Below are 27242 nucleotides of genomic sequence, written 5' to 3'. Positions count from 1 at the left end.
GCTACTTTCCTTACTGAAGAGTTGGCAACACTGCTAGCATGTCACCCAACTGGCTAGCAGCTAACTCACCAGCTTTCGAATCAGCTGTGTTTTGAAAAGCAGTCTTTAAAACTTTCCAGAAAAAAAAAACTCGTAATTGAATGGAATGGTGTAGGTTACAATCCAGAGAATAAAATGCCAGGGGTTTAGTCCAGAGAAAACAGAAAGAAGCTTGTGGGAGTTATTTGTAACTGACCAGTGTCAGCTGTTAAGTGATTAGCTCACCAGCTACATTTCACCCACCAGCCCTGTGGGTATTTTCCGCGTCACTCTGTTTCTACAACCGAGAACTGCCCATTATTCCAACTGCTTAATATTCCCACATATTTCCCATTGACTGATTGGTCCGTAGGTCATCGCATTGAAGTTAGTTTCAAGATGGATATTCAACAAACATTTATCAGCGACGTCTTCTTGCTTAGTTTCACCCGTAGCCTACTGACTAGTTTACAATGGGCTGTCAGACTTATGGCATGGAACCGCAATCATATGTTCAATTTGGCACTTTCTATGCAACCAGGCAATAGAAAGTGCCAAACTCGTAGAGGACAATACATGGCAACTCTTGACACACACACATACTGGATGGTAAAACATGTATTATGATGGTCAGGAGGTCAACGTCAGCCTCTCCACTGCTGCCCATTGACAGTTTATGGAGCAGCAGTTTCCTTTGGTGGTGACGTGGCCCTGACTCAGGCTTCTGATGACTCAGCATCCAATGTGAAGGTCTCATTAATTTAGGCCACTTAAGGTGATTTTCCAGTTAGACTTGTTTTCTAATGAGGCAGGGCAGGGCAATTAGGTGATTAGGGTTATGGCAGCACCATGCTTTTTTAGGCGTACGGGAGTGGACAGAATCTAGCCCACTGTCTAAACTGTGAAGGAGTCATTAGATAAATAGATGACAACAAACCGAACAGAGTCAAGGGCTCCACACTTAAAGGGACGGTTAATGTTTTATTCCTACCAACTCTTGTCTCACCAAACGTGTGGCCACAGTCATCATTTTAATGATACTTTAAGCTAATAAGGTGGCATAAAAACCTGTCAAATGTGAGCCGTTGCCTCATTGGAACTGTCGAATGAAAGTGAAGGCTAGGCGACGGATACCGGTGGGCTCCGAAAAGGGGAGGAAAAACAAAAAAAGAAAGACTTGTGAAAGAATAGGAAAGCAGCCGTAGGATTCTTGTCAGTGTCTTAGCAACCTCTATTTGTTCCCCTCTCTGCGTAAACCTTGTTTCTGTGGTCAGTACCACCAATCACCTCGCCGACCACTCTCACTTTTCAGCACCTTGCACGCATGTCTAGACCCAAAAGGTGTCAGCAATGGGTTCAGTGTGTGTGTGTGTGTGTGTGTGTGTGTGTGTGTGTGTGTGTGTGTGTGTGAGTGAGTGTGTGTGTGTGCCTTTAGCCAATGATTCATCTTGCCTCTATTGTACCACAATGGAAACATGGTGCTGAAAGGCACTGGCTGGGTCTCGGTCGACAAGTCGACCCCAGACTGCTGCACTGAGGCTGACCCTGAAGCCACTTATATGAATCCCACGGGAATAGTAATTTATGGACCACAACATCAAGCAGTGCAATCGCAAAATATACAGTATGTTTTTGAGATGATGCTAAAAATTATGTAAACAGCTAGACACAAACATATTCCTGAGGCATAAGCGAGCATTGCTTACTTCAATAAATGTTTTTGTGGCAAATGGTTGGACCTACAGTTTCACAAATGAGTGTCCTTTTCAAAATTGCAACTACATTTGAGAGGCCTACAAGCTTCCTGCATTCTGATTTAATGGTTAGAAGTAGTTGTTTTAATTAGTGAAACGTGTCGAACTTATAAGGGAAACTAAATTATCAAATGTCAAACTTTAAAATTTGGCAAAAAGGGCCCAAAGAGGAGGTTTCAGAAAAAAATGATTTGATAAAATGCTAAATATATATGTTCAGCTTTAACACCAGTGACAGTTACAGCAGCAGCTGTCAAAATGCGCAATGGGTCAATAATATGCCTGTTTACTGGCGCTTTGTTAAAAAATGTTACATCAACAAAAATCAGACTCACATTTCCATTCTTGCACATTTCCTATAGACCACTGAAGGCAACAAAGAAACCTATTGAGGATGAAGTAGCACTTTAATATTTGTAACATCTACAATTTTACACTGGAATTAGACTAAAAAACTTTCTAAAAACTGGCTTGCTACTGAAATATCAAATATCATGTATTCTGCCAAACTATCAAGACACCGAATCTCTAGAAACATATCCGTTCATTGAAAGAAACCCTGGGCTATGAATATAAATGCCTAAAATCTAGACTGTATATGTAATTAATATAATCGCCGTGTAATTTCAGTAGTAGTCTTTTAGGCTGAAGGAAGTGTATTTTGAGTTGGCTTGGTGAATGTTGGTGCAGTCAAGCACCATAACACAGTCCTGCCCCTGATAGCCCTGCCGGAGTCGTTTTGTCTCACTCTTACCGTCACAGAAAATTCAGGTAAGGGATTTACTAAACAAAACACTGTCTGAAAATGAGACTGAGGGAAAGAAAAAGAGAGTGAACGAAACATTACGAGACCTCTCCCTATGTTTACCTTTGCAATTTTGTCCAATTTGTCTAAATTGCTTAGCTGACCTCTTAGAAAAAAAAGCATATGCTTAATGTCAAAAAGCAGCAAAATATGACTGATCACCTTCATTTTGGCCATTTGGCTCCTTGGCGCAAGACCCTAAATTGTGTATTCTTTCCATGGCGCCAAACCACCCGCCCTGCATTTAATTAATTTCCTCTTATTTATATGGCTAAAACTTTACAGCAGTTTTTCTTTAGGTAACGTCGACTTTCCTGTCGTTGGAAGACCCAGACTGTTGGAGCTTTGGTTAATCATCATTTACCGTCACTTAAATTATCTCATTTTGTCCGACTCAGTTTTTGTCACTGCTCAATTGTAAGGGTTTTTTTTGGCAATGAAAAAATGAAGCCGAAATTAATTTGTCAGGATCAGATTGTTAGAAGATGAAATTACTGCCATCAGGACCAATCGGAGAGTAATGTTGGTGAACGTTCCTCGTGGCAGGGTAATGAGCAAAATGGCTTTTATACCGTATTCGCGAGGGCAAAGATCTAGCCCAATTTCCTTGTTGATTTGGCTTCCCATGGATCATTGCTTGGTAGGCCTACTGCAGGAAAGTTAAGGCCGGATAGAGAAGAAAAAAAAATGTCACCACTATCAATGATCCACGGGCATTTCTAAAAGGTAGCATTCATGATTGAAGCCCTGCTTGAGGTGTACAAGTCGAAGATACAATCTTAATGCAATTCACTAATTTGGAAAAGCAATTAGAACACAAATAACCAAGTCACATTGACTTTATTTAGAGATGGGAACTGGCCTTGAGTGAAAAATTTACCCGTTTTTAACATAGCATGTCAGTCTCAGGTTTTAATGCATACAGCATAAACCACATTCCTGTCTCCTTTCCCCCCGCCGTTCTAGCCAAAAGGTAGAACATGTTTTCTTTCTCTCCTTCATATTTAATACAGCTCTGCGCTTGTTTACCTGAAGGCCCCGGCCTTTCCCGTAAGTGAGCCGTCAATCCATCATCTCCACCCTGGGTAACCAGACCAGGCCTGTTTCCACTGGGGTGGAAGCCCCTCGCTGGAGGGACCTGGGTGGGCATTGAGTGCAGGGGGAGAGGCTGAGGGTGTGGGGGTCTGACAGTGGATCTGTATGGCAGGGGGAAGGAGAGCTAAGGGACTGAGCTATGAAAAGTCACATGATGAGGGAAGAGAGTCCTGTAAGAGATTGATGACTGATGGTGTGGGGTAAGAGTAGCCATATGAGCCAGTTCAGCAGACAGGCTTTTTGATTGTGCCCATGACTATGACAAGTGTTTAGGGTCATTCCCAAACATTAAACTTGCATGTGTGTGAGTGCGTACGAAAGGCCTGATGACGCAACAGAAGGACATCTGGCAGTGGGTTTCTTTTTAGTCAGCATCGAGGCATCGACAACGTTCATGTTACATTTTTGTCGGAAATATTAACAAAGTTATTTTGAAGAAAACAATATGTAGGTAAATGACTGAACATTTCTCAACAGAAGGGCATGTAAACAATCTGGTTCAGGCTCTCGAGCTCAGTACAAACACCCACTCAACCAGAATGCCCCATCAAAGCTGCCTCCCATGAGCATTCAACGCACATGAGCTGTGTCCCTATTTCACACTACAGGCTAATTCCGAGCAGGTGTTGATGTTGATGGAAAATCAAGTATATCGGGGAAAAAAGGCACTATGGATATAAAAAGTGTTCATATTTATTTGAGTATGCTGCTGATGTAAACAACTTTCCTACGACGCATTGCACAAAGGAAAGAGTGGAAGCTATACTCACAGCAGCAAAAAAAAACATGCAACAACAAAACAATAAATTTAAGAAGGTGCTGAAAAATAATGACAACTTCTCTGTTTGTTTATCACGTTGCCTGTAATTGATAAGAGGCCCTGTGGAGTTTTCTTGTAAACATGCAAAAGTTATGTTTAAATTCAGTGTTTTCTCACCAAAACACATTGAGTGCACCCCTTGAGGACTAACCCATTTGTTGAGTGCCCTTTGTTCCACATAAAACCTATGCAATGCCAATTATTATTTGAAACACGCCTCAACCAAAGCATTGTTTACAACCGTGATTGCTAGGTTTGCAGTCTTCTTCTACCCTGTCTTTGTCGGACCGTTGGAGAGTATCTCGGCATGTTACCGCCACCTGCAGAAAAATGTGACACCTTTGGGAAGACTGTGTATCGTGTGCATATGCATAAGATACACAAAACAGTGACCAGCTCATAGAAAATAGCTCTAGCTCTATTAGGGGTCCAAAACTCCTGTGGGAACCGCAAATGATGTGGCATTCATCACACCACTTCACTATTTTTTCAGGTGTTTGACAGCAACTTAAAGATGGAGTCAGCTATTCTGGAACATACTTGCTGTTAATTTTTGTTGTTGTCAAATCAGTGAATATCTCCTCACTATCTACAACATGTAGGCAATGTGCGCACTGCACGCTAAAAAAATATAGTGTGCTCTTTGAACTGGCATGTTGTTAGCTACGGTGGGCCCCCTTTGTTTACATAACCTTTGTTTACATTCCAGTTTACAGAGCCTAGGCTTTGCATTAACAACTTATTTCTTTCAGAAAACACACACAGTACGGACAGGTATTGGATCGTGAGGATATATTCATTGATTTTGACAAAGTGATTTTGTCGACTGGAATTGCTGACTCCACCTTTAACAGTGAGAGGGAGTACTTAGATGGACAGGTAAAACAGATTCAAACTCCAACATTAAATACCCTTTCTGAGCGTGTCAGTGGTATGACAGGAGGCAGTAACAAGCTCAGCACCACACGCAAGGGAACATGTGATCTTCGCTCCAGCTGTGCCTCCAGCCCTGTATTATTCCAGCGACCCAACCTGAAAAAGCACCGCTGTGGCAGTCCATTTATTATAGTCACAGCCTCCTGTTTGGGTCTGTGTGTGAGTGTGACACACACACACACACACACACACACACACACACACACACACACACACACACACACACACACACACACACACACACACACACACACACACACACACACACACACACACACACACACACACACACACACACACACGTAGGAGGAGGTGGTGTTTCCCCACCCCTTTAAATACAAGCGTCAGGATTCCCTGTTCTATTTTTGGGGCTACATGCGCTATGACCTGCTCTCTGGGCCCCGGACTCTGCTCTTTCCATGTGCGCTTTTTTGTACCACAAGCAGATCAGCAGCAACCATGACCAGGTTTATAATGAAGGACCCCCTTCATTTAAAGCATAAACATTAATACATTTTGTTGAGATTTCAGGGAAAAGGAGCAAATGTTCTTTTTTACACAGCAAAATCATTTCCATAATAAAATTCAAAATACTCAGCTCTATCGTTGAAACATATAGTATTTTCATTATTTACCAAATAGATTTAAATGAATGAAAACAGGGAAAACAACAAGCCTGGTTTTCCAAATACAGATCTCCAAACTCACTTACTCACTTGCAGTTTTACATAGGGTTAGGTGCCGCAGCCGACTGCATGAGTACTGATTTCATTTAGCCCTGGCCGAGAGATGGTCAGGCACATAACCACCAACCTGATGTCTTTACTCTTTACACTATGAATACAAGAAATGACATATAACATATTTAGGTTTGGTGATATTACGACATATTTGACACATATCCAGACTAGTTCTATCCCCCTGTTTATAGTCTAAATGACCTCCCATAATACTGGATATATTTAGGGCTCTAATAGGGATTTAATGCCATGAAATAAATGAAAACCCTCACTGTCCTCCAAAGCCGAAAGTGGCCAATCAGTATGTAACTTGTTTGGTCCGACCCAATGTCTAAAAACACAAAATAACTCAATTGCTCTAATGTGAAACATGGAGTGGAAGCAACTCATCCCATCTGGGAAGCTGGAAACTGTGGATGTGCATTTTTGCTTGTTACAATCGCCTTTCATATGACTTGTTTTCTTCGATTGACTAATTGATTAATAGACTCATTGTTCCTGCACTAATGTTTGAAATATAGCCAATTACATTCCGCTCTTTACTATATATCCGTATTTGTGTATTTCACGAGGAGACAAAGACTATTGCACAATCCTCTCTCTCTCTCTCTCTCTCTCTCTCTCTCTCTCTCTCTCTCTCTCTCTCTCTCTCTCTCTCTCTCTCTCTCTCTCTCTCTCTCTCTCTCTCTCTCTCTCTCTCTCTCTCTCTCTCTCTCTCTCTCTCTCTCTCTCTCTCTCTCTCTCTCTCTCTCTCTCTCTCTCTCTCTCTCTCTCTCTCTCTCTCTCTCTCTCTCTCTGAGTCCCTGCATGCTCGTGGCTTAAGCGATCCAGTGATTTGTTTAATGAAGTGCCAGAGTGCAGTGGGTCATGCTTCCTCTCAGCACAGATACACAGTGACACACAGGGATATGCTTGGGTTCATCTCAGGAAGGCCTGGACTGTGTGCAACCACGGCAGGAATAACAACCTGATTCACAGCGAAAATATTTACAACACAACGGCACCGGGGTTCGCAGAAAAGTGTAATTATCCATATTGATGAAGGGCCGGCGAGGCGATGCATCATCCCGGTGGCAACAGGTTTGTGTAACATCCAAGGCGCAAAAGAAAATACCCAAATGTACATTTGTTTGCTTTTTTGGCAAGGAGACGTGGACAGTCATGCACGCAAGGCCATACACTACACAGGAACAGCCTGTGTAAAAAAGTTTGTCCCTGTTGTTGATTTGATTTTAGTGTTTTTTGTTCGAACTGCGTGCTCTTTCATGACTCCCGTATATCGTGGGATAAATCACAGCATCAGAGTGGGGACAGTTTCGTTACATCATTCACGCTACATTTCCAACCGTGGGCCAGCTTTTGATTAGGGCTGTAAATCTCCTTCACCTTTCTCTGTCTACTACTCACACACCCAAACACATATAAACACACACACACACATACAGTATACAATGTGAAGCACACAGTCAAATGTAAAGCCTCAAAATTGTTCTATGTCCATAACCTATGTAACACTTATTTAAAGGAATAGTTCAACATTTAAAATGTTTAGCTTATTTGCCTCATTCTCCAGCAAAAGACGACATAAACAGTTTGCTGTAGCTGTCTGTGCATTTTTGATATAGAAATGGGCAAATGTTGCTCACCCAGGTTAGTTAAGCTCAAACGCTGGTAGTCAATTGGAGCAGTTCAAAAGATACACTTTACAGCATCACTAAGGGTGTATTCACACATGCCGTGTTTAGTTCGGTTGAAACGAACTCAGATGCACTTCTGCCTTCGGTGCGCATCTTTCAGGCAGGTGTGAATACAGCAATCGCACTCGGGTGCGGACCAAACAAACGCTCCGAGACCCAGCTGAAGAGGTAGTCTCGATGCGTTTCCAAACGCACTCTGCTGCAGTTCGTTTGTGGTGTGAATTTGTTCGGACTCGATCCGACCCAAATGCAGGAGGCACTGTGCCTTTTCTTTCTTTTCTTTTTTAATAAATAGCCGTCAGCTTCACATTATGGGAAAGTGTTGTTGTCACCATTATTGGGAAGATTAGTTGTGGTTTGACCGGGAGCCCAGAACAATATAAATGCTGAATGTGTTCAGCGATCAGATGAAGGAGAGGGGAGCGTCTCTCGCACAGTGCCAACAGGTTCACGCTGCGCAAGAAGTGTGTGTTTTTATTTTGCTTCCCATGTACGGGCCGTCAATACTATCCCCGTGTCAGTTTGGAGCTGAACTGCGCCGACCCAGCTGATACACAGCTTAATCAGCTGAGTGTCAGCTTGAGCCTATTCTTCTCGCGTGACGCGCATCCAGCACCAAAAATACAGTAAAAATGATGTTTCACATCGTAGGCTACAAGCCACATAACGTGGCATTGACATAAGGCTACACATTATGACCATATGAAACAACAATAATTTGATGTTTTTCCTCTTTATTTATAGGTTAGATGTAGGCCCTTTTATTATTTTTAGCCCCATGTTATATCAATGATATATATTTCGCAGTTTAAACTTCGTGCTTCCTGTTTCTCTCCACCCCAGAATGTCTGTCCAATGAATGAATGACCTCAGATCACGTGTGGTTTTGCTTCGTAATGCTGGTTCACTTCCAAAAGGGGCAATATGAAAGTGGACCACACCAAACAAAAAAAATCAAAACTCTATTTGGTCTGGACCAAAGCAAGTGCACTAGCGGACTTTCCCAGTGTGAATACACCCTTAATGTCCTGTGTGCTTGTTGGGACTTGTTTATTTGCAACTTTATGTTGCGTTCTATATATACATACACGTTAACTCATTTAAAAACACACAAAGCTTTGAACATTTCTATATAAAAAATGAACGCACAGTTACAGGAACGGTTTCTGGTGCCTTTTCTAGAGCCGGAGAGTGAGGCAAGAAGCCTAAAATGTCAAATGTTGAACTATTCCTTTAAAAAGGGTATGGTGGGATTGGGTCTAGACTATGCTGCGTGTATTTTCAGACCACAACTTTTGCCAAAAAACAACCATTGTGTCAACAAGCTGCAACAATAATGAGACCGCAAGAAGGGAACAATTTCATTAGCATAGCATACAAGAAGAAACCTAAGAAAAGCAAGGGTGATGCAATGGTGTGCTATGAACTTGACCAGGTGTGTATACATTGCTTTGAAGGAGAAAGTATTTATCTGTCAAATTGTTGCATTTCAATAACATAAATGTCCTGAACAAAAAAACATAATGTATAATAACAGTGTCTGCCTAAGTCAGCAGTATACAATTTAGGGAACCGGTCATACCAGACCAAAAAAAGGCTGTAGTTGCAAAACCTTAATTAAGCAAGGATGAGTTTCAAATGTTACGAACCACCTTTGCATGTGTACAAGGATGATATAGATCTTGAAAGAAAAATTGACACCAAGTCTCAAATGCAAATGTTGTGCCATGATTGTTGAAATGATGAGCACTTTAACATAAGCTGTGGTATTCAAGTTTGGTCTTGATCCTCATGCTGGTTTTAACACAATATATTGAATCTTTCTCAAACTGTAACTGCAATTGATGTTGAATTCCTATTAACAGCTCAATTGTTTGCCACAATCAAGTGCACGTGAGCTGAAAAATACCCATTCTACAAGTTCTTATGCTGCATTGACATATATGTGGATTCTGCTCTCTGGCTGAACTTGACCTAATGTATGTCAAAACAAGGTTGACTTTCCCTGGAGGGATCGATAATTGCATTTGATTCTTCCTGCAGTAAATTCCCATTTGCTATAAATAGTGTTACACACTGATTAAAACGAATGATAACAGACAACCTGCTGTGGTGAAAATAACTGCAAGCAGAAAAACTCCCCAAAAAATGAATTGCTTCATTAAGAAAAGGTATTTGAGAACACGGGAGGATACATTCAAGCCAGTGTTTTTCTTTCTAGGGCTGTAACTAACCGCCCAAACCAAAATACATCACAAACAACAGCCAAATCCGATGGCTTAGGTCACCTCTTGGAAGTGGATTTAAAAAAAAATAAAAAAAACTTTTTATCCAAGTGCACCAGACAGAGAAATTGAATTAAGTTCCTTACAACACTGCAGGGTTCCCTTCCAAACTGGAGTCACGACTAGGGATGTAACGATATGAAATTTTGGGTACGATACGATACGATACGATATTGCGATTGATATCACGATATCACGATACGATATTAAGCGCGGAATTCATTTCTACCCCCTCAAATGAAATGTTGTACCGCTGATTTAAATAAAACATAAACGCAAGAATAATTCAAATTTTTTATATCTTAATATGAAGAAGAGATTTCTGAGAGATTTAAACAACTTATCACCAAAACAAAGACACTGCTTCTCTACTGCTGTTTTTAAAGAAGCTTTACATCTATATTTTTCAAACTGAAATAGGAATTTTAAATCTAAACTTAATTTAGTCACTTGTCTGTAACTGTAAAAGTATGTATAAAATAAAAATTATTTAAATAGTGTGATAATTTCCCCATTTATTTATGTTTTATTTGCTTATCAACTCTATTTTTGCAAGCCATGCTTTTACCTTATTAGGCCTACATTATGACAAGCACAATTAACTCTGTAAAATATTTATTTATGATTTTTATTTGTTATTAACTTAAATTGCAGTCTCAAAATCAATGTTTTTGCAGTGCACTCCTCTCCCCCTCCCTTCCTCACACTTTTGCAACGTCACCTTCATTTGACCAAAGTAGTGTCACCTAAGTTTGACATAGTAGGGATTCCATAGTATTGCGCAACATGCTGTTAGCTACTGTCTGCTGAGTTCACGTGAAGTTGTGATGAATATATCAAGGATCTTTGGATTTATTTCCTTCATCTGCCTTTCACGGAAGTTCGCCGACTTTACCGGGGATTTAACGCGCGGTGGCGGTGGATTCTATTCTATTCTGTTCTATTTTTTTTTTTTTATAATCTCATTTCCTCACGTTCGCCTGGATTCATAATGATATAATTGACTCGCGAGCAACTTTCTCTTCAGTCTGGTAAGCTAGTCGATCTTTTTCTCTATCTCTCCCTTTTCTCTTTCTCTCTCTTCTCTGCTGCTACGTGACTCAATGTTGTGAAGCTGCACGCGCTAGTGTAAACAACGGCCCACGTGAGACGTGACTGTTCAGTTTAAAGTTAGAAGTCATGTTTCAGTGATAAGATGTTGTGTCAATGTGTTATTGTTTGGTTTCCAATGTTGGTGTGGCCCATACAGTGTTAGATTGAGTGCTACGTTTATGACAACGTTGCTTACCAGACTCTCCACAATGACGGAGCGCATTTACCATGCATGCTCGCCTCAATACCGTGACGCGGTATAACAAGAAAAAACTTACGGTTGACATTCGTGGCCTTTTCATATCGCGAACGACCGTTTTGCGGTATATTGTTACATCCCTAGTCACGACGTCCGTAAACACTGTTGTTTTATAACTGGGTTATTGTTTCCACGAGCGTATAGCGTTCTCGAATGGCTTGTTTGCTAGGAAGAGTGAGCGGTGCTTGACTTGATTCGGGGGCTGACACTGTGGTGTTGGGAGGATACGGCGCTATGAAATCATTTCATCATTACACTGTCAAGGCGTGTGGAATTTTATCCTGCATCTTTCATCTTTTTTTTAGAGGAGTGAGGGACGGAGGGGAACGAATGAAATACACAGCCCACATGAGACTGACTGGTATTTGGGAGAAAATGTACAAAATACACGTGCAATACAAAAAAAAAGTACCCTCACCACATTGCGGCCACAACCACAAGTTTGTGCACAGAATACATTTACACCACCTCTCGCTGTGTGTTCATTAAAAGTTTCCCCTCGTGCTACGAAAATGACTGCGAAACTTATAATTCACCTAATTATGGTTATGCCTCCATATTACCCCGGCCCCTGTTTTCTCCCCTCTCTCATTACTCTTACAAAAACACATAAATCAGAAAAGTATACACCGTACTCCTTTGCAACACAATGCGCCGGGGGGATACCCGCTTAACTATCCTAACACGTCTCAAATACAAAATTTCTTCTGACATTCCAGTTCCCCAAAAACCTCAGCTCGGGTGTCAGAAAATAACAGCGAGAGAACCCCTCGTGCCCCGGCATTATTCCCGGTTTAAAAGGTAAACACAGCAAAAGGGAGCAGGTGGTTGTGGGGGGAATTTCTTCTTCTTCTTTTTTTTTTTTCGCGGAGACTTCGATGTAATGTCTGGTGGCAATTAGGTGTAATACAGGATGTCAAAGCCTACAGCCCGCTAGCCTCAGATATCGGCTGCCTAATGTTAGCTTTACAGATTCACTCTGGCATATGGCTTTGACTGCGCAGCCCAGGGCCAAATTAGTGAGCGCTATTAGCCCCTTTCCCTCTGTGGCAAAGGGCACAGCAAGGAAATAGAGGAAAAAAAGGGGAAAGCAAACCGGTTGGGAACGACTTGCACAACCTGAAGAAATTGCCTGACTTCAGATTAAGCACTGGAAATAACTGGGTTTCTGGTACAATAAGAAAGTTTTCTCTGACATACCTTCAGGGACCAGTCATTGCTGTGAACAAAAACACACCTACCGTGCACAGTGGGGGGGTTGCAGTATCTTTTCCAAGGCAATATCTTAAAAGGTCAGCGAGCCGAGCGCAGAGTGAGGCCTAACCGGGCAACAAGTAGATCTCCAGCTCAAGGGAGTGGCATTGCTTGTGCAGTAACCAGATCTGTGATATCTTTAGGAAGGGCACAATAGTCCCGCGCCGCTCCAATGCAACACAGATGGAGAAGGGCGGAATACACAATTTGACAGTCCTTGAGAAGTGCCGAGGTGGGCAACAAAGTGCTGAGTGGGTAGAAGAGAATACCATGTTGGGATATAGTGTCAGGGAATTTAAGCTAAATAAGCAGCAAAGTACTGTATATTCTTTATTGTTTTCTTATTCAAATATTGTTTTTTTAGAAATATCAGCCATCATCACAACTTGAGGATTTTTATATTATAAATCTATTACTGTCATCAAAGTGGATACTCTTGAACATGAAGCCTTTAAATTCAAATACAAGTGAAAAAGCGCCTGCTGTACCCTGGCTTGCAGAACCGCATGAGTCATGCTCAAACAGAGCATGCACGCTCACCAAACCTTTCCTCTATAAATAAAGGGTTTTAAGAAAAATCAACTATGCAAGCAGTGAATCATCCCTCAATTCTCCATCACTCCCCCCGCCTACACTCTATCATTGTGCGATATAAATAGCGAGACCACAATTTTCTGCCGATTTTTTCCATAGATTCTAAAAACCACAGGTCAAAAGAAAACAGTGGCGGATAGAGGCTTCTGGGACACAGGACATTTAATCTGACAGGTCGAGTAGCGGTTGACCTGTAAATCCGCAGCTTCACTCCCATCAATATCTTAACAGACCTCTTCCCTCACGGAATTAACGATTACCGCACGTACACTAACATTGTACAATAACAGTCGGCCGCTTCAGTGGCAGCACTGTAATGTATTGGTCTCATCAGGAAGGAAGGAAACACTGCGCCTTCATCATCTCCTTATGTAAAACACCATTCACTAATATTATTCTCCAAGTGTGTGTTTCACTTAAGGTTTCTGAGCAATGAAGAACGTTAGTGTCTAGTCAGAAGGAACATTTGCAAAAGGTTGGGAGTTTGCCAACAACACTTTTTTATGATTAGAGCATTTAGCAGATATATTTTCATGCTGCGAGACATGCTGTAATACAGCATTTACATTAAGCATAACAAGTACTAATTAGCAGTGCCAAGGGTCAAAAACCTGAGGCACTGACTGCAGATATAACATAAAATTCCTTATGAACCAATCAAGGGAACATGCTTGGATAATGTTATTTAATCTCACAAACAGTAGGTTTTGTTAAGCGGTCTTGCCAACTATGAAATTTGTTAAGTTAATATGCCTTTGCCATATTCAATTTCAGTGTTGTGTTCAATTAACTTATTTCGCTGATGAATTCAGAGTGTTTGCCCATGTATTTGTGTTGAAGGTGATTTGGGACTACAACCTATTTTGTACTACACATTACTTCACTTAAGTCTGATAACACAGGTTTGAGGTGTGTGCAAAAAGCTTAACATCATACAAAAGGTTAGACAATGCATTTCTGCTAGCACCGTTAGGTTTATTTTTTCAGACTCTTATCTGCTCTGTGCAATCAGAGCGAGGCTCCGATTATCTGTTCTTATTGGCTGTTGGGACTGTCCATTCACTTTGGCACGACTTTGTTGGTGTAGAGCGTGTCAGGGAGGGACCATAGGGGAGGGACCAAAGAGAACAAGTGGAGCGGTTGAGGTATTTGGATTCGAATCTCTATCCCGACTGCCATTTTCTCCCCAATTCCTCCACCCCGGCTTTAATGGATAATTTGAACACTCCAGGCCCCTGCACATATTCATATCAAACATTTTGAGAAGTTAAAAATATGGTCAGTCTGTGACAAGGGGTTGCAAGAAGACAAATCACATGTCAATAAATGTTGAACACCACTCAGCTGGACAATCATACAACTTTGCTACACAGAATGGGAAACTTTATTAGTCCATTCCCACTGACTTTTTCACTGCTGAGGTGCCAGGGATGTTTTGTTGGTGTTCTTTCATCTTTAATTTGAGTGTTACGATTTGATCCTTGTGCACCCTAACTTAAATCACATGGTATAATAAAATATATGAAGGCTAATTATCTTATCTTATCTTTATCCAAATCAGCATCTCATATATTTAGTCCTGATTTCCATGTGTATAATTGTTTGATTAACTAGAGCTTGTAAATAGGCCATGTATTTTATACACATACAAAAGACAACATCTGATTGGACCTAAGTACACTTTTCCTTCATATATGTCATACATGTACTGTAAATGTATATTATGTATGCCAGTGTTTATTCATTGACCAATGTGGGCTCAAATTATCTCCAGAAACATGTCCTATGAAATTTCCCTCCGGATTATGAATGACCTATATGTCACATATTAAAGAGACGTGTGCAAAACAGTCCCATTTAGTGTACACACACACACACACACACACACACACACACACACACACACACACATACATAAGCATGCCTTCCATACAGATCCGCACTGTCTGCATCCACTGCACAGGCTTACAAAGGGGCTCCATAGCTTCCAGACATGATGGCAATCTGATCTCAAATAAACACTGCCGTAAAACCCCATTCAGAGTCGGGCCAAAACAGCCACCACCACCACCATGCATGCAGCAGCAGCAGCAGCAACAACAACGTCCACTGAAGCCCAAAAAAGCTTCAGGAGTTGCGGCGCGAAATCGACCCAAACATCTGTGTGGCACTGGGAAAGGTAATGGAAAGGCCTTTTTTTGGGGAGCGGCCCAAAACCGCAGAGAGGAAGTTGCATGTCGATGTTCTCCCATACGTGAAAACGCCGGAGCCTTTGCCAGGTGTCAGCACCAATCCACGTGAACGTCGGGAGGGAGCGTGGCTCGATGTGGGTTTCGCATGATCCGCCAATCCCTCCCTCCCAACCCCCCCTCTGCATGAAAGTGATTCGACACACCATGCAGGTACGGTAAGGGAAGGCACCGGCGCAGACTCACGCGAGCCGCAGACTGTGTGCTCAGTTGTCTGGTTGGCCTTCTTCTGCATGTGCGCATGTCTGTATGATGAACTCAGGTCACTGGTTCGCCATTGAATAAAGTGTTTACTCCTTACAGGCGCAAAGGATTATTGCAAACACATGCACCGCAGAGGGTGAGGTACTGTGTTTGTGTGTGTGTGTGTGTGTGTGTGGTGTTTTCAGATTCCACAAAACTAAAGGTGTAGTCAGAGATTCTGGGGAATGCTTGTTGTCAACTTGACAACAAGCATTGACTGCCCCTTTAAGACAACTTAGATGAAAGAATGGAGATGTCTCAGTGCACAGGGACTAATTTCTGTCTCCCTCCGGCTAATAACAGCATGTTTCCTCTATTGCTGTAGAAACAGAGTGCATACACTTCACACATGTTACAGTATTTTGACATGGGCAGATGGTGAGCATTAGGCAAGAGTATAATATGGCTATGAAATATGTCAACTACTTTGTACTGTAATTCAAGAGATAGGAATAGATGGCTGCATAAGGCACACACACACGTACACATACACATGATATAAACATGCATGATACAAGTTTGCTATTGCGGACAGTTGCTTAGGAGGTGAGTTAATCAGTTGATGATAGAACAGCAAAAGCTGATAGATATAAGCATTGCATCATGTACTGTATACAGTATATACTATATATTGAATATATAGATGTAATAAACAGAGAGGCAATACATATCACTTGGATCTTAATTTAGTTTTAGTTATATTTTCTATAAGTAATAATAACATTGTACTCAATTTAATCGCTAAGATTTTGGAATGCTTAAACAGACTTATTTAGAACAAAATAAGGCAGAAGGAACATGGATCAGTAAATGCCAACATTTTTAGAGCGATTATTACAGACTTTTCAAGTGCACTAATATATAATCTTGTTAAAGTGTTAAAAAAATCTTCTGCCACATTCCAAAATACCAGCAAATCATTGTGTGAGTACCATATTATCATAACCAATAGACACGACGGTCAAACGCACTCAAATACAAAATATGAGCTAAAGCAATATTGAGACATGTCATCTAAGCGATGTGCAAATGAACCCCGGCCACTTTGGGGCCTGGACAGTAGTCACGTTCAGACAAGCGTTAAGTCGAAAAAACAAACAAGAGCCAAAATGAGTGAAGTCTGGAACAGGACATTGTGGATGTTGGCACCGTTTGTACCGACATATGTGCACAGGTGCTCACACATTTTTTGCCCACAAATACATGGGAATGGGAATATGAATGCCTGTGTATGGACACAAGACACTTCTGAGTGACGACAGAGGTGGGAGGATCTAATTTTACATCAGCTGGAGCCCACAGAGGGTGAGAGAGGAGACGCTGGGTGTTTGTTTATCCTCTCACCACCCCCGACTATAGTGGCGACCTTTCCTCTAAAACAAGACCCCAAAGGCCTTTACATAGACTCTGTCCAACCCCATCTTTTCGGGCAGTTCTATTTTACGGGTTTATGTACATTTTTGTGTTTATTTTTTGGGCTGCATGTAGAAAAGTTTAAAATCCCATCAGCCCCCTTTAGGTATCGGAGGACTAAGAAAAAGCAAAGCCCACCCGTACGGTTGTATTGTGCAAGGAAGCAGTAAAATGTGAGTGGGCTCTAAAGGAATATTTCACAATTTTGGAGAACTTATTTGCTCTTTTGCATAGAGTTTGATGGGAAGATAGATAGGCTACAACTGTCATATGTGAACTCCACTGAGCCAGAACCATCACAGGTGAGGCAGTTGCCTAGAAAGGTGTGCACCATCGCCATATCTAAGGCCTAGATAAGGGTTCCAACAGGGTTAGGTATAAGGATGCATGTTGGCCTGTGTGGTTGGGACACTAAGTTTAATGCCTCCTGGCTAACAGTAACTCCATATTTAAAGGGATAGTTCGGTATTTTTTAAGTGTGGTTGTTTGAGGTACTTATGCATAGGTAGTCTGTTACCTTATGGAGATGGCCAGTCATTTTAAGGAGTTTGGGGTTGGATTGTACTGTTGCAGGGTGGGCCATCCGATAATTGTCCCCCCCACCATATAGTATATATATAAATGCCTACCTTAATAATAAATATATTTTTAATTGTACATACATTCAAGATTTTTTCATTGCTGACAGCATGAGTTGGCATAGTAATACATGGCTGAACTACGCTTGAAAAAAGTGCAGAAATAAAAGGCTGTCTGTCAATGCGCAGCACATCAGCAGTGGAAAAATACTAAATTTAGCGTACAATTAAACGGATATTTAGATTTAAGGTAAGCATTTATATTAATGTTGAAAAAAAAAGGTTTTCTTCTGGCCCCCTCTGCAACAATGCTGACTGACTTCTGCTACAGCGACATCTCCCCCAAACACCCTAAAATAACTGTGCTGAAGGCCATCTCCATAAGGTAAGAGACTACCTATGCACTAGCCTGGCTCCGCCTGCCTACCTACTTCCGCTCAAATTTCATTTTCCCTGCAGTAGTCAGTCTGGGTCTGCAGTATATTCTTAGGTTTTCTCCGGCCAGATTTCTGCCGGTCCAATCAGCGCACAGAGGGAGTCGGAAAGCTCGGAAGCCGATGCATAACATAACGTCAAGCCCCAAACGTTATGCGATTGGTTGGCAGATCCAGAGTGACACTGGGTAGATCCAATAGTTTTAAACTTCAACAGACACCCGCCTCCAAGTGAGTGAACGTTTGCCAATTACAGCACTGCCAGACCTTCTGTACAAATGAAATGAAGTACGATGGTCTGGTAGGACCAGGCTACCTATGCACAGGCGCCTCATACGAACACACTTCAAGAATTCTGAACTATCCCTTTAACAGACCAACATGGGTGTGGCATCAATCTTCTAATCTTGAGTAATAAAGTAGTTTTCGCAAAATAGTGTCATTAATGGCGACAACATATACCACAGTTCTTTAAACCAATGCATGTATGTGCATTAAAGAGCTGCTCACACTAACAGCATCTCGTCAGTGTGGTTTCAGTGGAGGCTTTTAGTGCCCTATGACGGCGTGAATGCTGTTTCACTGGCTTTAACACCCTAACAGGAACAAAATCCCAAGCCTTGACAACTCTTAATCCTCGCACCCAAACTGTTGCGTCCTTTCAAATGTGTGTACAGGGGTTACAGTTTTGTAAGAAAAACCAACAAGCTGGCCAGGACTCAAGACCCACGCCATTTAAATATATACGTCCCTAGTAAAATCGAGACAAATTGTATACGTTAACCTAAAAATGGAAACAAATTGTGTGCTCCCACTCCCCCACCCCACCCCCAGAAATCTTGAGACAAATTGAGTGAAGGCAGAGCAGAGCAACTTTTACTGCTTTCTTTCTCTAAAACACATGGAGAGAGTGCCATTAATGCGAGAGACCGCATCATGAAAATAGACGGAATAGAAAAGGGTTTCTATGCCCACTTGCCTGTGTCTGTATTACGAGACCAGACAGAGGGTATTTCAAATAAATACAGGATGCCACAGAAATGTACACTTCCCTCTGGAGGACCAGGGGCCAGGACTGGATCTGCACACCTAAACACTATATTCATTATGCCCTGAGCCTCATAAAGTGATTACATTAGAGCCTGATGATTGGGACGAATTCTACTGCCAGGGAGAACTTTTCTAAACATGAAATGGTTGGCCTTAATGGATGGCCCGCTCCCTCTCTCTCTCTCTCTCTCTCTCTCTCTCTCTCTCTCCCTCTCTCTCTCCCTCTCTCTCTCTCTCTCTCTCTCTCTCTCTCTCTCTCTCTCTCTCTCTCTCTCTCTCTCTATTTTATCGCTCTCAAACACCCAATTTCATTGTCAGTGTTGCTCTTTGACTGAAACACTCACTTTTCAATCACTCTCTCTCTCTGTCTCCATTAACAAAGTGCCAAGGTGCCATGTGACGTTCCACCCAGGTAACACGTGAAAAAAGGTGAACCTGTGTGCATTTTTAAAAGGAAAAATCGCCCGTTGCATGTGCTTATAATGTTAGTTCTTGTTAATCTGCGGTGTTTGGAGTGTTAGGACAATTATTTTTTTGTGATGAAGTGTTGCAATTAAGCCGTTTGGTGTCGCCCGCTTTCCATCAACCCGGCCTGGTCTACCTGTGTTTGACTTTGGTACGTCTGGGTGAGAGAGCAGCTTTCAGCGGTGAATGAGTGGGCGGCATGCAGGAGTACAATTTGCACTCGGTTTGTACTGTATCATTTTTTGATTGTATTTTAGTTCCAACCCCCTGAAGATGGATTGCTTGGAAAATGTGGAGTTTAGCTTTTTGACTCTCGGCAACTTCACATCTGCCAAGAGTACAGTGCAGTTGGCGAAGACATTCATTTAGTTTCATGCTATATTATTTTGTTCTCTTGCATCGCTGCGTACCTTTCAAGAAAAATTAGTCCGGAGCTGCAAAGAGCATGACAGGTGCACTATGAATGTTCAAAAAGACACAATGGCCTTTACTATAGATCAGAGTAATACGCTGTAAAAAAGAGACTTGTGTTGACCAAAAAACTGCAACTAATAGAAAACCATAAATGAACAGAAAGTATTTTTTTCACAACCCTGGCACCAGCTTCTCCTTCACAGTGTGCCGAGGATAACCAGGCCTCTAATGGCTGTGGATGACAGAACCCTCTCACGTAAAACCATCATTATTACACAACAGGGGAATACTTGTTTTTTTAAATAGAACCTGAACCTGGTTAGAATGAAGGGAGAGATCATAGTGCACTTCGCAGCAACAGGAGAGTTGTCATATTATGATATGCGCAGAAGATCATCGGTTCAATCCAGTCACTATATTACAACAGGTAAGTCATGTACATTTAGATGAAATAAATAAACACTTGCACGCCAATGGGAACTACTAATTCACTATTTGTCCACAAGGATTAATGAATAATCAAGTTCATCTAGATTTTCTACGTTGCTATCTACGGGTTCTTCTAAAAAATGACGATCTTGACTTCTGAACCGATATGAACACCAGACAAATAAACTACAAACACGCAGAATTGTTTAGGTCACATTCTAGACATGCTGTATGTGACAAATAGAGTTTTCTACAGTACATAATAAAATAATCATATCCAATTCTGTTAAATCCAAACCCCATGTCTTTACACTGTTTCTCTTTCCAAACTGAATAGATGAATCGTGTCAGCTTCACAGCTGAACACAACCGCTAAAGCACAGTATGTAAAAAAGAAACACTTTTCAGCTTTCAAGGTGGATTCAAAAACTCCTACCCTGCACACCACACACACACACACACACACACACACACACACACACACACACACACACACACACACACACACACACACACACACACACACACACACACACACACACACACACACACACACACACACACACACACACACACACACACACACACACACACACACACACACACACACACACACACACACACACACACACACACACACGCAGCTGCTTGACTATCATCCCTGATGACTATAAAGAGCTTGTTGTGTGGAGGCTGCTGATGGAGAGGGGTGGGGGTTTTGGCCTGATGCTAGCTGTGACAGCTCCTTTGTTTTTGCTCGACCCCGCGTCCATCTCAAGATGGGACGGATAAAGACAGACTGAACGGGGAGACATGAACAGATAAGGGACATTAGGGTGCAGGGTATGATAATTCAATGTTTTTTTTAAAGAATCATTCATTCATGCATTCATTCAACATTATATAAAGATGTCATTATTTGTTGATTGCTTGTAAATCATTTTTGGACAAACTTTTAGTGTGTGTGTGTGTGAGGGGAGGGGGGGAAGGGGCGGGGGCTTTTTGTTGACATGACAACCATTCATCTTGTCTCATGAGCACTTGAGAATCTTGAATACGAGGAGCCGAGTGAATGTTGTGCAGCTGGGGCTCTGCTGAATGACAGTGCCATCCCATGCAGCGGGGCTATAAGGCCCGGCTTTGTCCCGCCACAGGTGTCTGCCCTGCTAAAGATGCACGGACGGGCCCATGCTCACATGTGTACGTGCACACATGCTTACACAAAGACTCGCACAAATATCTCCCGCCAGTACTCCCCTAGGAATAGAGAGTGACAGATAAAAGTTATGACTATGCTGCCAGGCCAGGGATGAATAAATTAGGACGTTAGGAGACGCAGATGGTCAATAATTTGTCTTTTCGTTTGTTATCGTCCAGTTAATGGGGGTTTTGTCATGTCACATTTGTTAGATTTAAAAAATCTTGGGAGAAAGTTTATTAAAAGATTAGAAATGAGAGGTAGAAAAAGAAAAGGCAGGGCAAAAAAAGTTGCTGACTCGACCATTCCACCGTCACACACACCTCTACCCACCGACCCCCCCCCCCACCCTAAAAACCAGTAGGTGGTAGGAGAAAGAAAAAAATGTTTGCAGAGTTACTTTTTTGGCTTCCCTGTTTTTATTCTACGGTCCTCGTATCGAGCGTCGTTTTTTTTTTGTTTTTCCCCCCATCGAGCCGCGTGCCAGACCTGTCGCCACCCGCAGCCCTGAATGCCTTCTTTCATAAGTCCAAGTGAGCTGACCAGGGAGGCTTTTCTGTCCAGGTTTACTCCTCTCTGATGCACCCTGAACACACCACAAAAAGATATATATTAACCCCCCACTGTTAAAAACTAAGTCCATCTTAATCTTCTCTCCTCCTGTCTAGAGCCACCTTAATTGCTTTGTCCCCGATATCTCATGGACATTCACAAATGTGCAGACTCACACAAATCTTGCATCCATTCAGACACCCCCCCTCCCCCCCCCCTCCAGTTTGCCCACCTCAGGTTAGGAGCCACTTTTTACGGTTCCTGGGTCTCAGCCAGGACTAAAAAAAGGGCGTAGCTAGCAATCTGACAGGTTTGGATTTCAAACGGATGCCAGCGAGGCTCCTGGTGCAAGGTGGGACCACAGTCGGACCACCGGGGCCTCCAGCTAAAAGCCTTGCCTTGTTTACCGAAGGTGGTCGGTCGGTCTGTCTGTGTGTGTGTGTTTGTGTGTGCGTACCGTGGGTGGTGCCGCCACTACTTGAGTTTATATTTAATACGGTTTTGATGCAGAAAAACCCCCCCGCTATTTTTCGATCAGGAATGACGAAGGCTAACGAGGGATGCTCCCCTCTGCTCAGGGATTTTTTTTCTCGGGTGACACGCGGCGTCTGTGGCTACGCGGTGGGAAATGGATTGCGTCGAGGGGGGTGCAGCAAACAAGAGGGGCGTTTGTTTCGTCGCAATTTGGGGAAAGGAAAGGTTGCAGGGAGACGGGGGGGTGCTCCTGCTACTAGGTGGCCTGCGGATGGAAGTTGGAGCGGTCAGTTGATTTGTTGTCCCAAAAGTTTGTTGAAGGTGGAAGCAAAACTCATTGCAATTTTTCATCGGGAAACACCAGTAATTGCCACGCGGCCACCGCTGCCAAATACGACAACGGTTTTCTTCAGATGCAAAAACCTGGTGTAAATGCGTCGTCTTTGGAGTTCCGTAATTATGCTAAGTGTAAATCTCTGAAAACCACAGTGTCTGCGAGGGCTTGAACCAGGGATGCGCCAAGCAGAGGCAGGCAGCACACTACCTCAACTCTATAGATTACATTTACTCAGGTACAGGGGCTGCTCTAGGCATAAGCCACATCTAACCAGGTAACAGAATGTCAGGGGGGGCACTACCAGAGTTTTTTTTTTTTTTTTTTTTAAGTGTGCCATACCAATACATTTTTACACGTCAGAGCACAAAGTTAATTTGATCTCTGGATCTTTTCATCAGTAGACTCTGGTTCACTCACGCTACCTAGCATATTGCGATTGAATGAGTTAACTGGTAAGTTATGCCTTCTGTCTTCTTCAGACACAATGTTCAGCAAACCAGCTAGAAAGAGGCCAAGAAAGGAATACTTTTCCTTCAGACCAAACCATGTCAGATGAGTTATGCTGTTTTTGATAACGTTAGCTTAATAATGTCAATTGAAGACCCGCTCTCCCTTTTTGTACCCAGAAATGTACTATTTTTATGCACATATTATCTTTCGTCTGAACTACAGGGGACAGGCAGAGGCCCTGAGAGTATTGGAGATACTTCACTGTGGAGGAGAGGGAATTGGCTACCAGTTGTGAAGTTAGTTGGACATCGACAGACACAATCCAAATCCCAATCTCGTCTATGGGGCACCAAAATGGTTCTTGCCGGCCCTTCTCAGGGTAGATGTCCGTTTCCACCTTTTCAAACATGCATTTGAGCTCTTTAATTACCCTCCCTGCCCATATCAAACCCTGCCTTGGTCCTATGAACAGGACTATAGCTGTTCAACATCGGAGGCTACAACACTGCCGTTGCTAGGGGAAGTCTGGTAGGAACAGTATACCAACTAGAACTATACATCTCTGCCTCCTCCTCCTCCAGGCCAGGAAGAGTCACAGACCATTTAACGTGGGTATTAATGACCAACAAGAGCACATTGCCTCTAAAACCACAGTATATAGTCCTATGAGAGTATATACAGAGAGAATGAGCGAGAGAGAAGCCGGGAGGGAGAAAAGTACAGACGGCAAGGTGCCAAGGCAAAGAGAAATGAGGTGTGGGGAGGCGAGACGCAGAAAAATACACACACACACAAAGAGAAAACAGAAAGATAAAGATTGAATGATTTGAAAGAGGCGTGTACTGTACAGCATCAGGGGGGCCGAGGAAATAAACAAATGTCAAGAAAAGGGAGAGAGCCGAGGCCGAGCTACAAAGTGATCACATGGTACAAATGAGGCAAACATAATAGATGGAAGTCCACAAGGATCATCATCATTTCACTGGCATTTAGCAGACAGATAATATAGAAAGAGATATGCCATGTGCAAAGAAAAACAGTTTATTTGTACGATATTACCTCTTGGCCCGGGGCACTCATCCCCCTTTAAGAAACCACAAATTGCCATTTTTATATATTGTATGTTTTTTGGGGTTCAGATTAAAAAAACAAATAAATGTAACATGCTAATTAGAGAGCTTGAAGAGGCCCTGGTTGGAGAATTGTGTTTCCTTTCCATTCCCATATCCAGTCTTAATGCAGATAAAGACAATGGGGCTACAGTATCTTTAAAAGGACTCACATGGAAAGGGTGATCGCTCAATTATTTGATGGTTTATTACTATGTTATCAACTCAACTGAACACCTATAATGTCACAAAGAGGTTTTTTTTTTTACGGGGGGAGCCAGAGTTACTGTGAGTGGCAGTAAGAGCTTAATGTCGTGTTGAAATAGTGTGGCTCTTTCCTTTTGATACCGTGTGCTCGGCATGTGCTAATCAGTGACTATTACTGGGCATGCTGTGCAAATGTCAAGATGTCCCCCGTCTCATCTTTCACACGTCTTTCTCTTGATGTCCAGCCGAGGGGGTCAGGATCAGAGAGAGAGATGAAGGGACGGTGTAATCACTGTCCCGCTGCTGGAGTGCTGGCTCTTGACCTTTTGACCCCGAGCGGCATGACCCCCCCCCAGACCTGCAGTGGTTAGCCCTGCTCAAAGCTCATTCAAAGGGGTGGGGTGGGGGAGGCTAATTGCTGGATACTGTGGAGACCTGAGGGGGAGCCATCAGTAGCGTGACCAACCCCCTGCTGCTGCTGGCTCTGAGACTGTCTGTCATATAGCCTCAGGTGCAGCACAGACGGCCCTGCACCAAACCGCAGCTTCTTTTTTAGGCAATGAATCCTATGCAGTGGTAAATGATGAAATGGTAAAATGGACTCCTCTTAAATAGTGCTTTTCCCTGATTTTTTTCACTGGACCCAAAGCACTTGACATTGTTTTGTACACATTCACACACACACAGACATTCATATACCGATAGCAGCAGCTACCATGTAGGGTGCAAGCTAACCTTTTGGGAGCAATTTGTGGTTCAGTGTCTTGCCCAGGGACAATTCCACATGTGGTGGGGAATCGAACCACCGACCCTGCACTCAAGTGGACGACCCACTCCACCACAGCTGCCCCACATGAATATTCGCTGGTCATATCTTACTGTATTTCTGTGAATGGAGGTGTTGTTCTAGGATGCTTCCGCTCATAAGAAATGACAGAAGAAATTGCAGTTGTTTCTGTAACTACAGCTACCTTCTCATGTTTAGAAATTCTTCTCATGTTATTTCTAATGAGCAACTCAATGTGTGCCTTAGAGTTGCAACTGAGCTGTTGTATCTCTGTGATAGCTGTCACATCTTAAAAGGGAAACTTCCTCCATTATTTTTGATAAATGCATTATTCTTAAATTTAAATGTGTGATTTTCTGGTGTGTCGGATGTAGCTGACCCACCCACACATGTACTGGGGGGGAGGGGGGGGATCCTTCCACTATGGGATCATTACAAAGTTGTAAAATCAACACTGGTGGTGATGCCTAACTTATAATTGCTGCTGTCAGTTGCGAACATTTGAACAAAATCCCAAAAAATTGCCACTTTGTACTGGTTGCCTCAGTTTAAAAATATGTTTGGTGCTTGTTAGGTGATGGTGATGCAAAATGACCCAATTCAATATCTTTGTCTGAAAACGCTGACTGATCAAAACCTAAAAAGGTGTCTGACGTGACAGGACAAAACAAATCTTTGGTCTCATACGTATGCACACACTTTTTTTTCATACACTTGACCCAACCCGACCAACACCTCATACACACATCTATAAATATAGACATGAGCCCACACACGGGAGCCATTCGCACACACACAATCGTGCTCCTGCATGTAGCTACTCAATCACAGCTTCCTGTTTTGCCTCCGAGCTGGAGCGGAGCCCCATCGGCCCGTGATGTCACTGATGAGGTCACCGCTTGGGTCACCAGCAGCACTCCTACGCTCCCCTGAGAGCAGCTGGTAATTATGAAGTCATGGATCAACACATGCACACACACGCACACACACATGCACGAACACACACACGCACGCACACATGCATGAACACACACACACACACACACACACACACACACACACACACATGCACACACACACACACACGCACAAACACGAACACACACACACACACACACCTCATCTGTTTGCAGCTGGCTCCTGGGTTATCTTACAGAGCGCTCCATCAGCGGCTGCCTGAGAACACTTCACACCATGTTCCTGCGTTTTGGATGCGTCAGTGAAAGCACCACACAGGCCCAAACCTGGAAAGTCCTCTGCTTCATTATAAGACGATGACCTTTGAATACAGAGAGACGCCTTAATAAAGTGACATTCTTAAGAGGTAGTTAGTCAACTTGTCTGAATGAATATTTGACCACATGCATGCAGACACAATACTCACGTAAACACACCATGTCATATCTCTTTAAGCTACCTATTGCAGGTTACACTCAAAAAACAAAACAAGAACACACATTTAAATTCCACAAGAGAGTTAAATGCAATTATTAACATAATGTTC

The sequence above is a fragment of the Ammodytes marinus genome, assembly GCF_949987685.1.
Source record: "Ammodytes marinus genome assembly, chromosome: 20".
In the NCBI taxonomy this organism is placed as follows: domain Eukaryota; kingdom Metazoa; phylum Chordata; class Actinopteri; order Uranoscopiformes; family Ammodytidae; genus Ammodytes; species Ammodytes marinus.
This window is presented reverse-complemented; position numbering follows the sequence as displayed.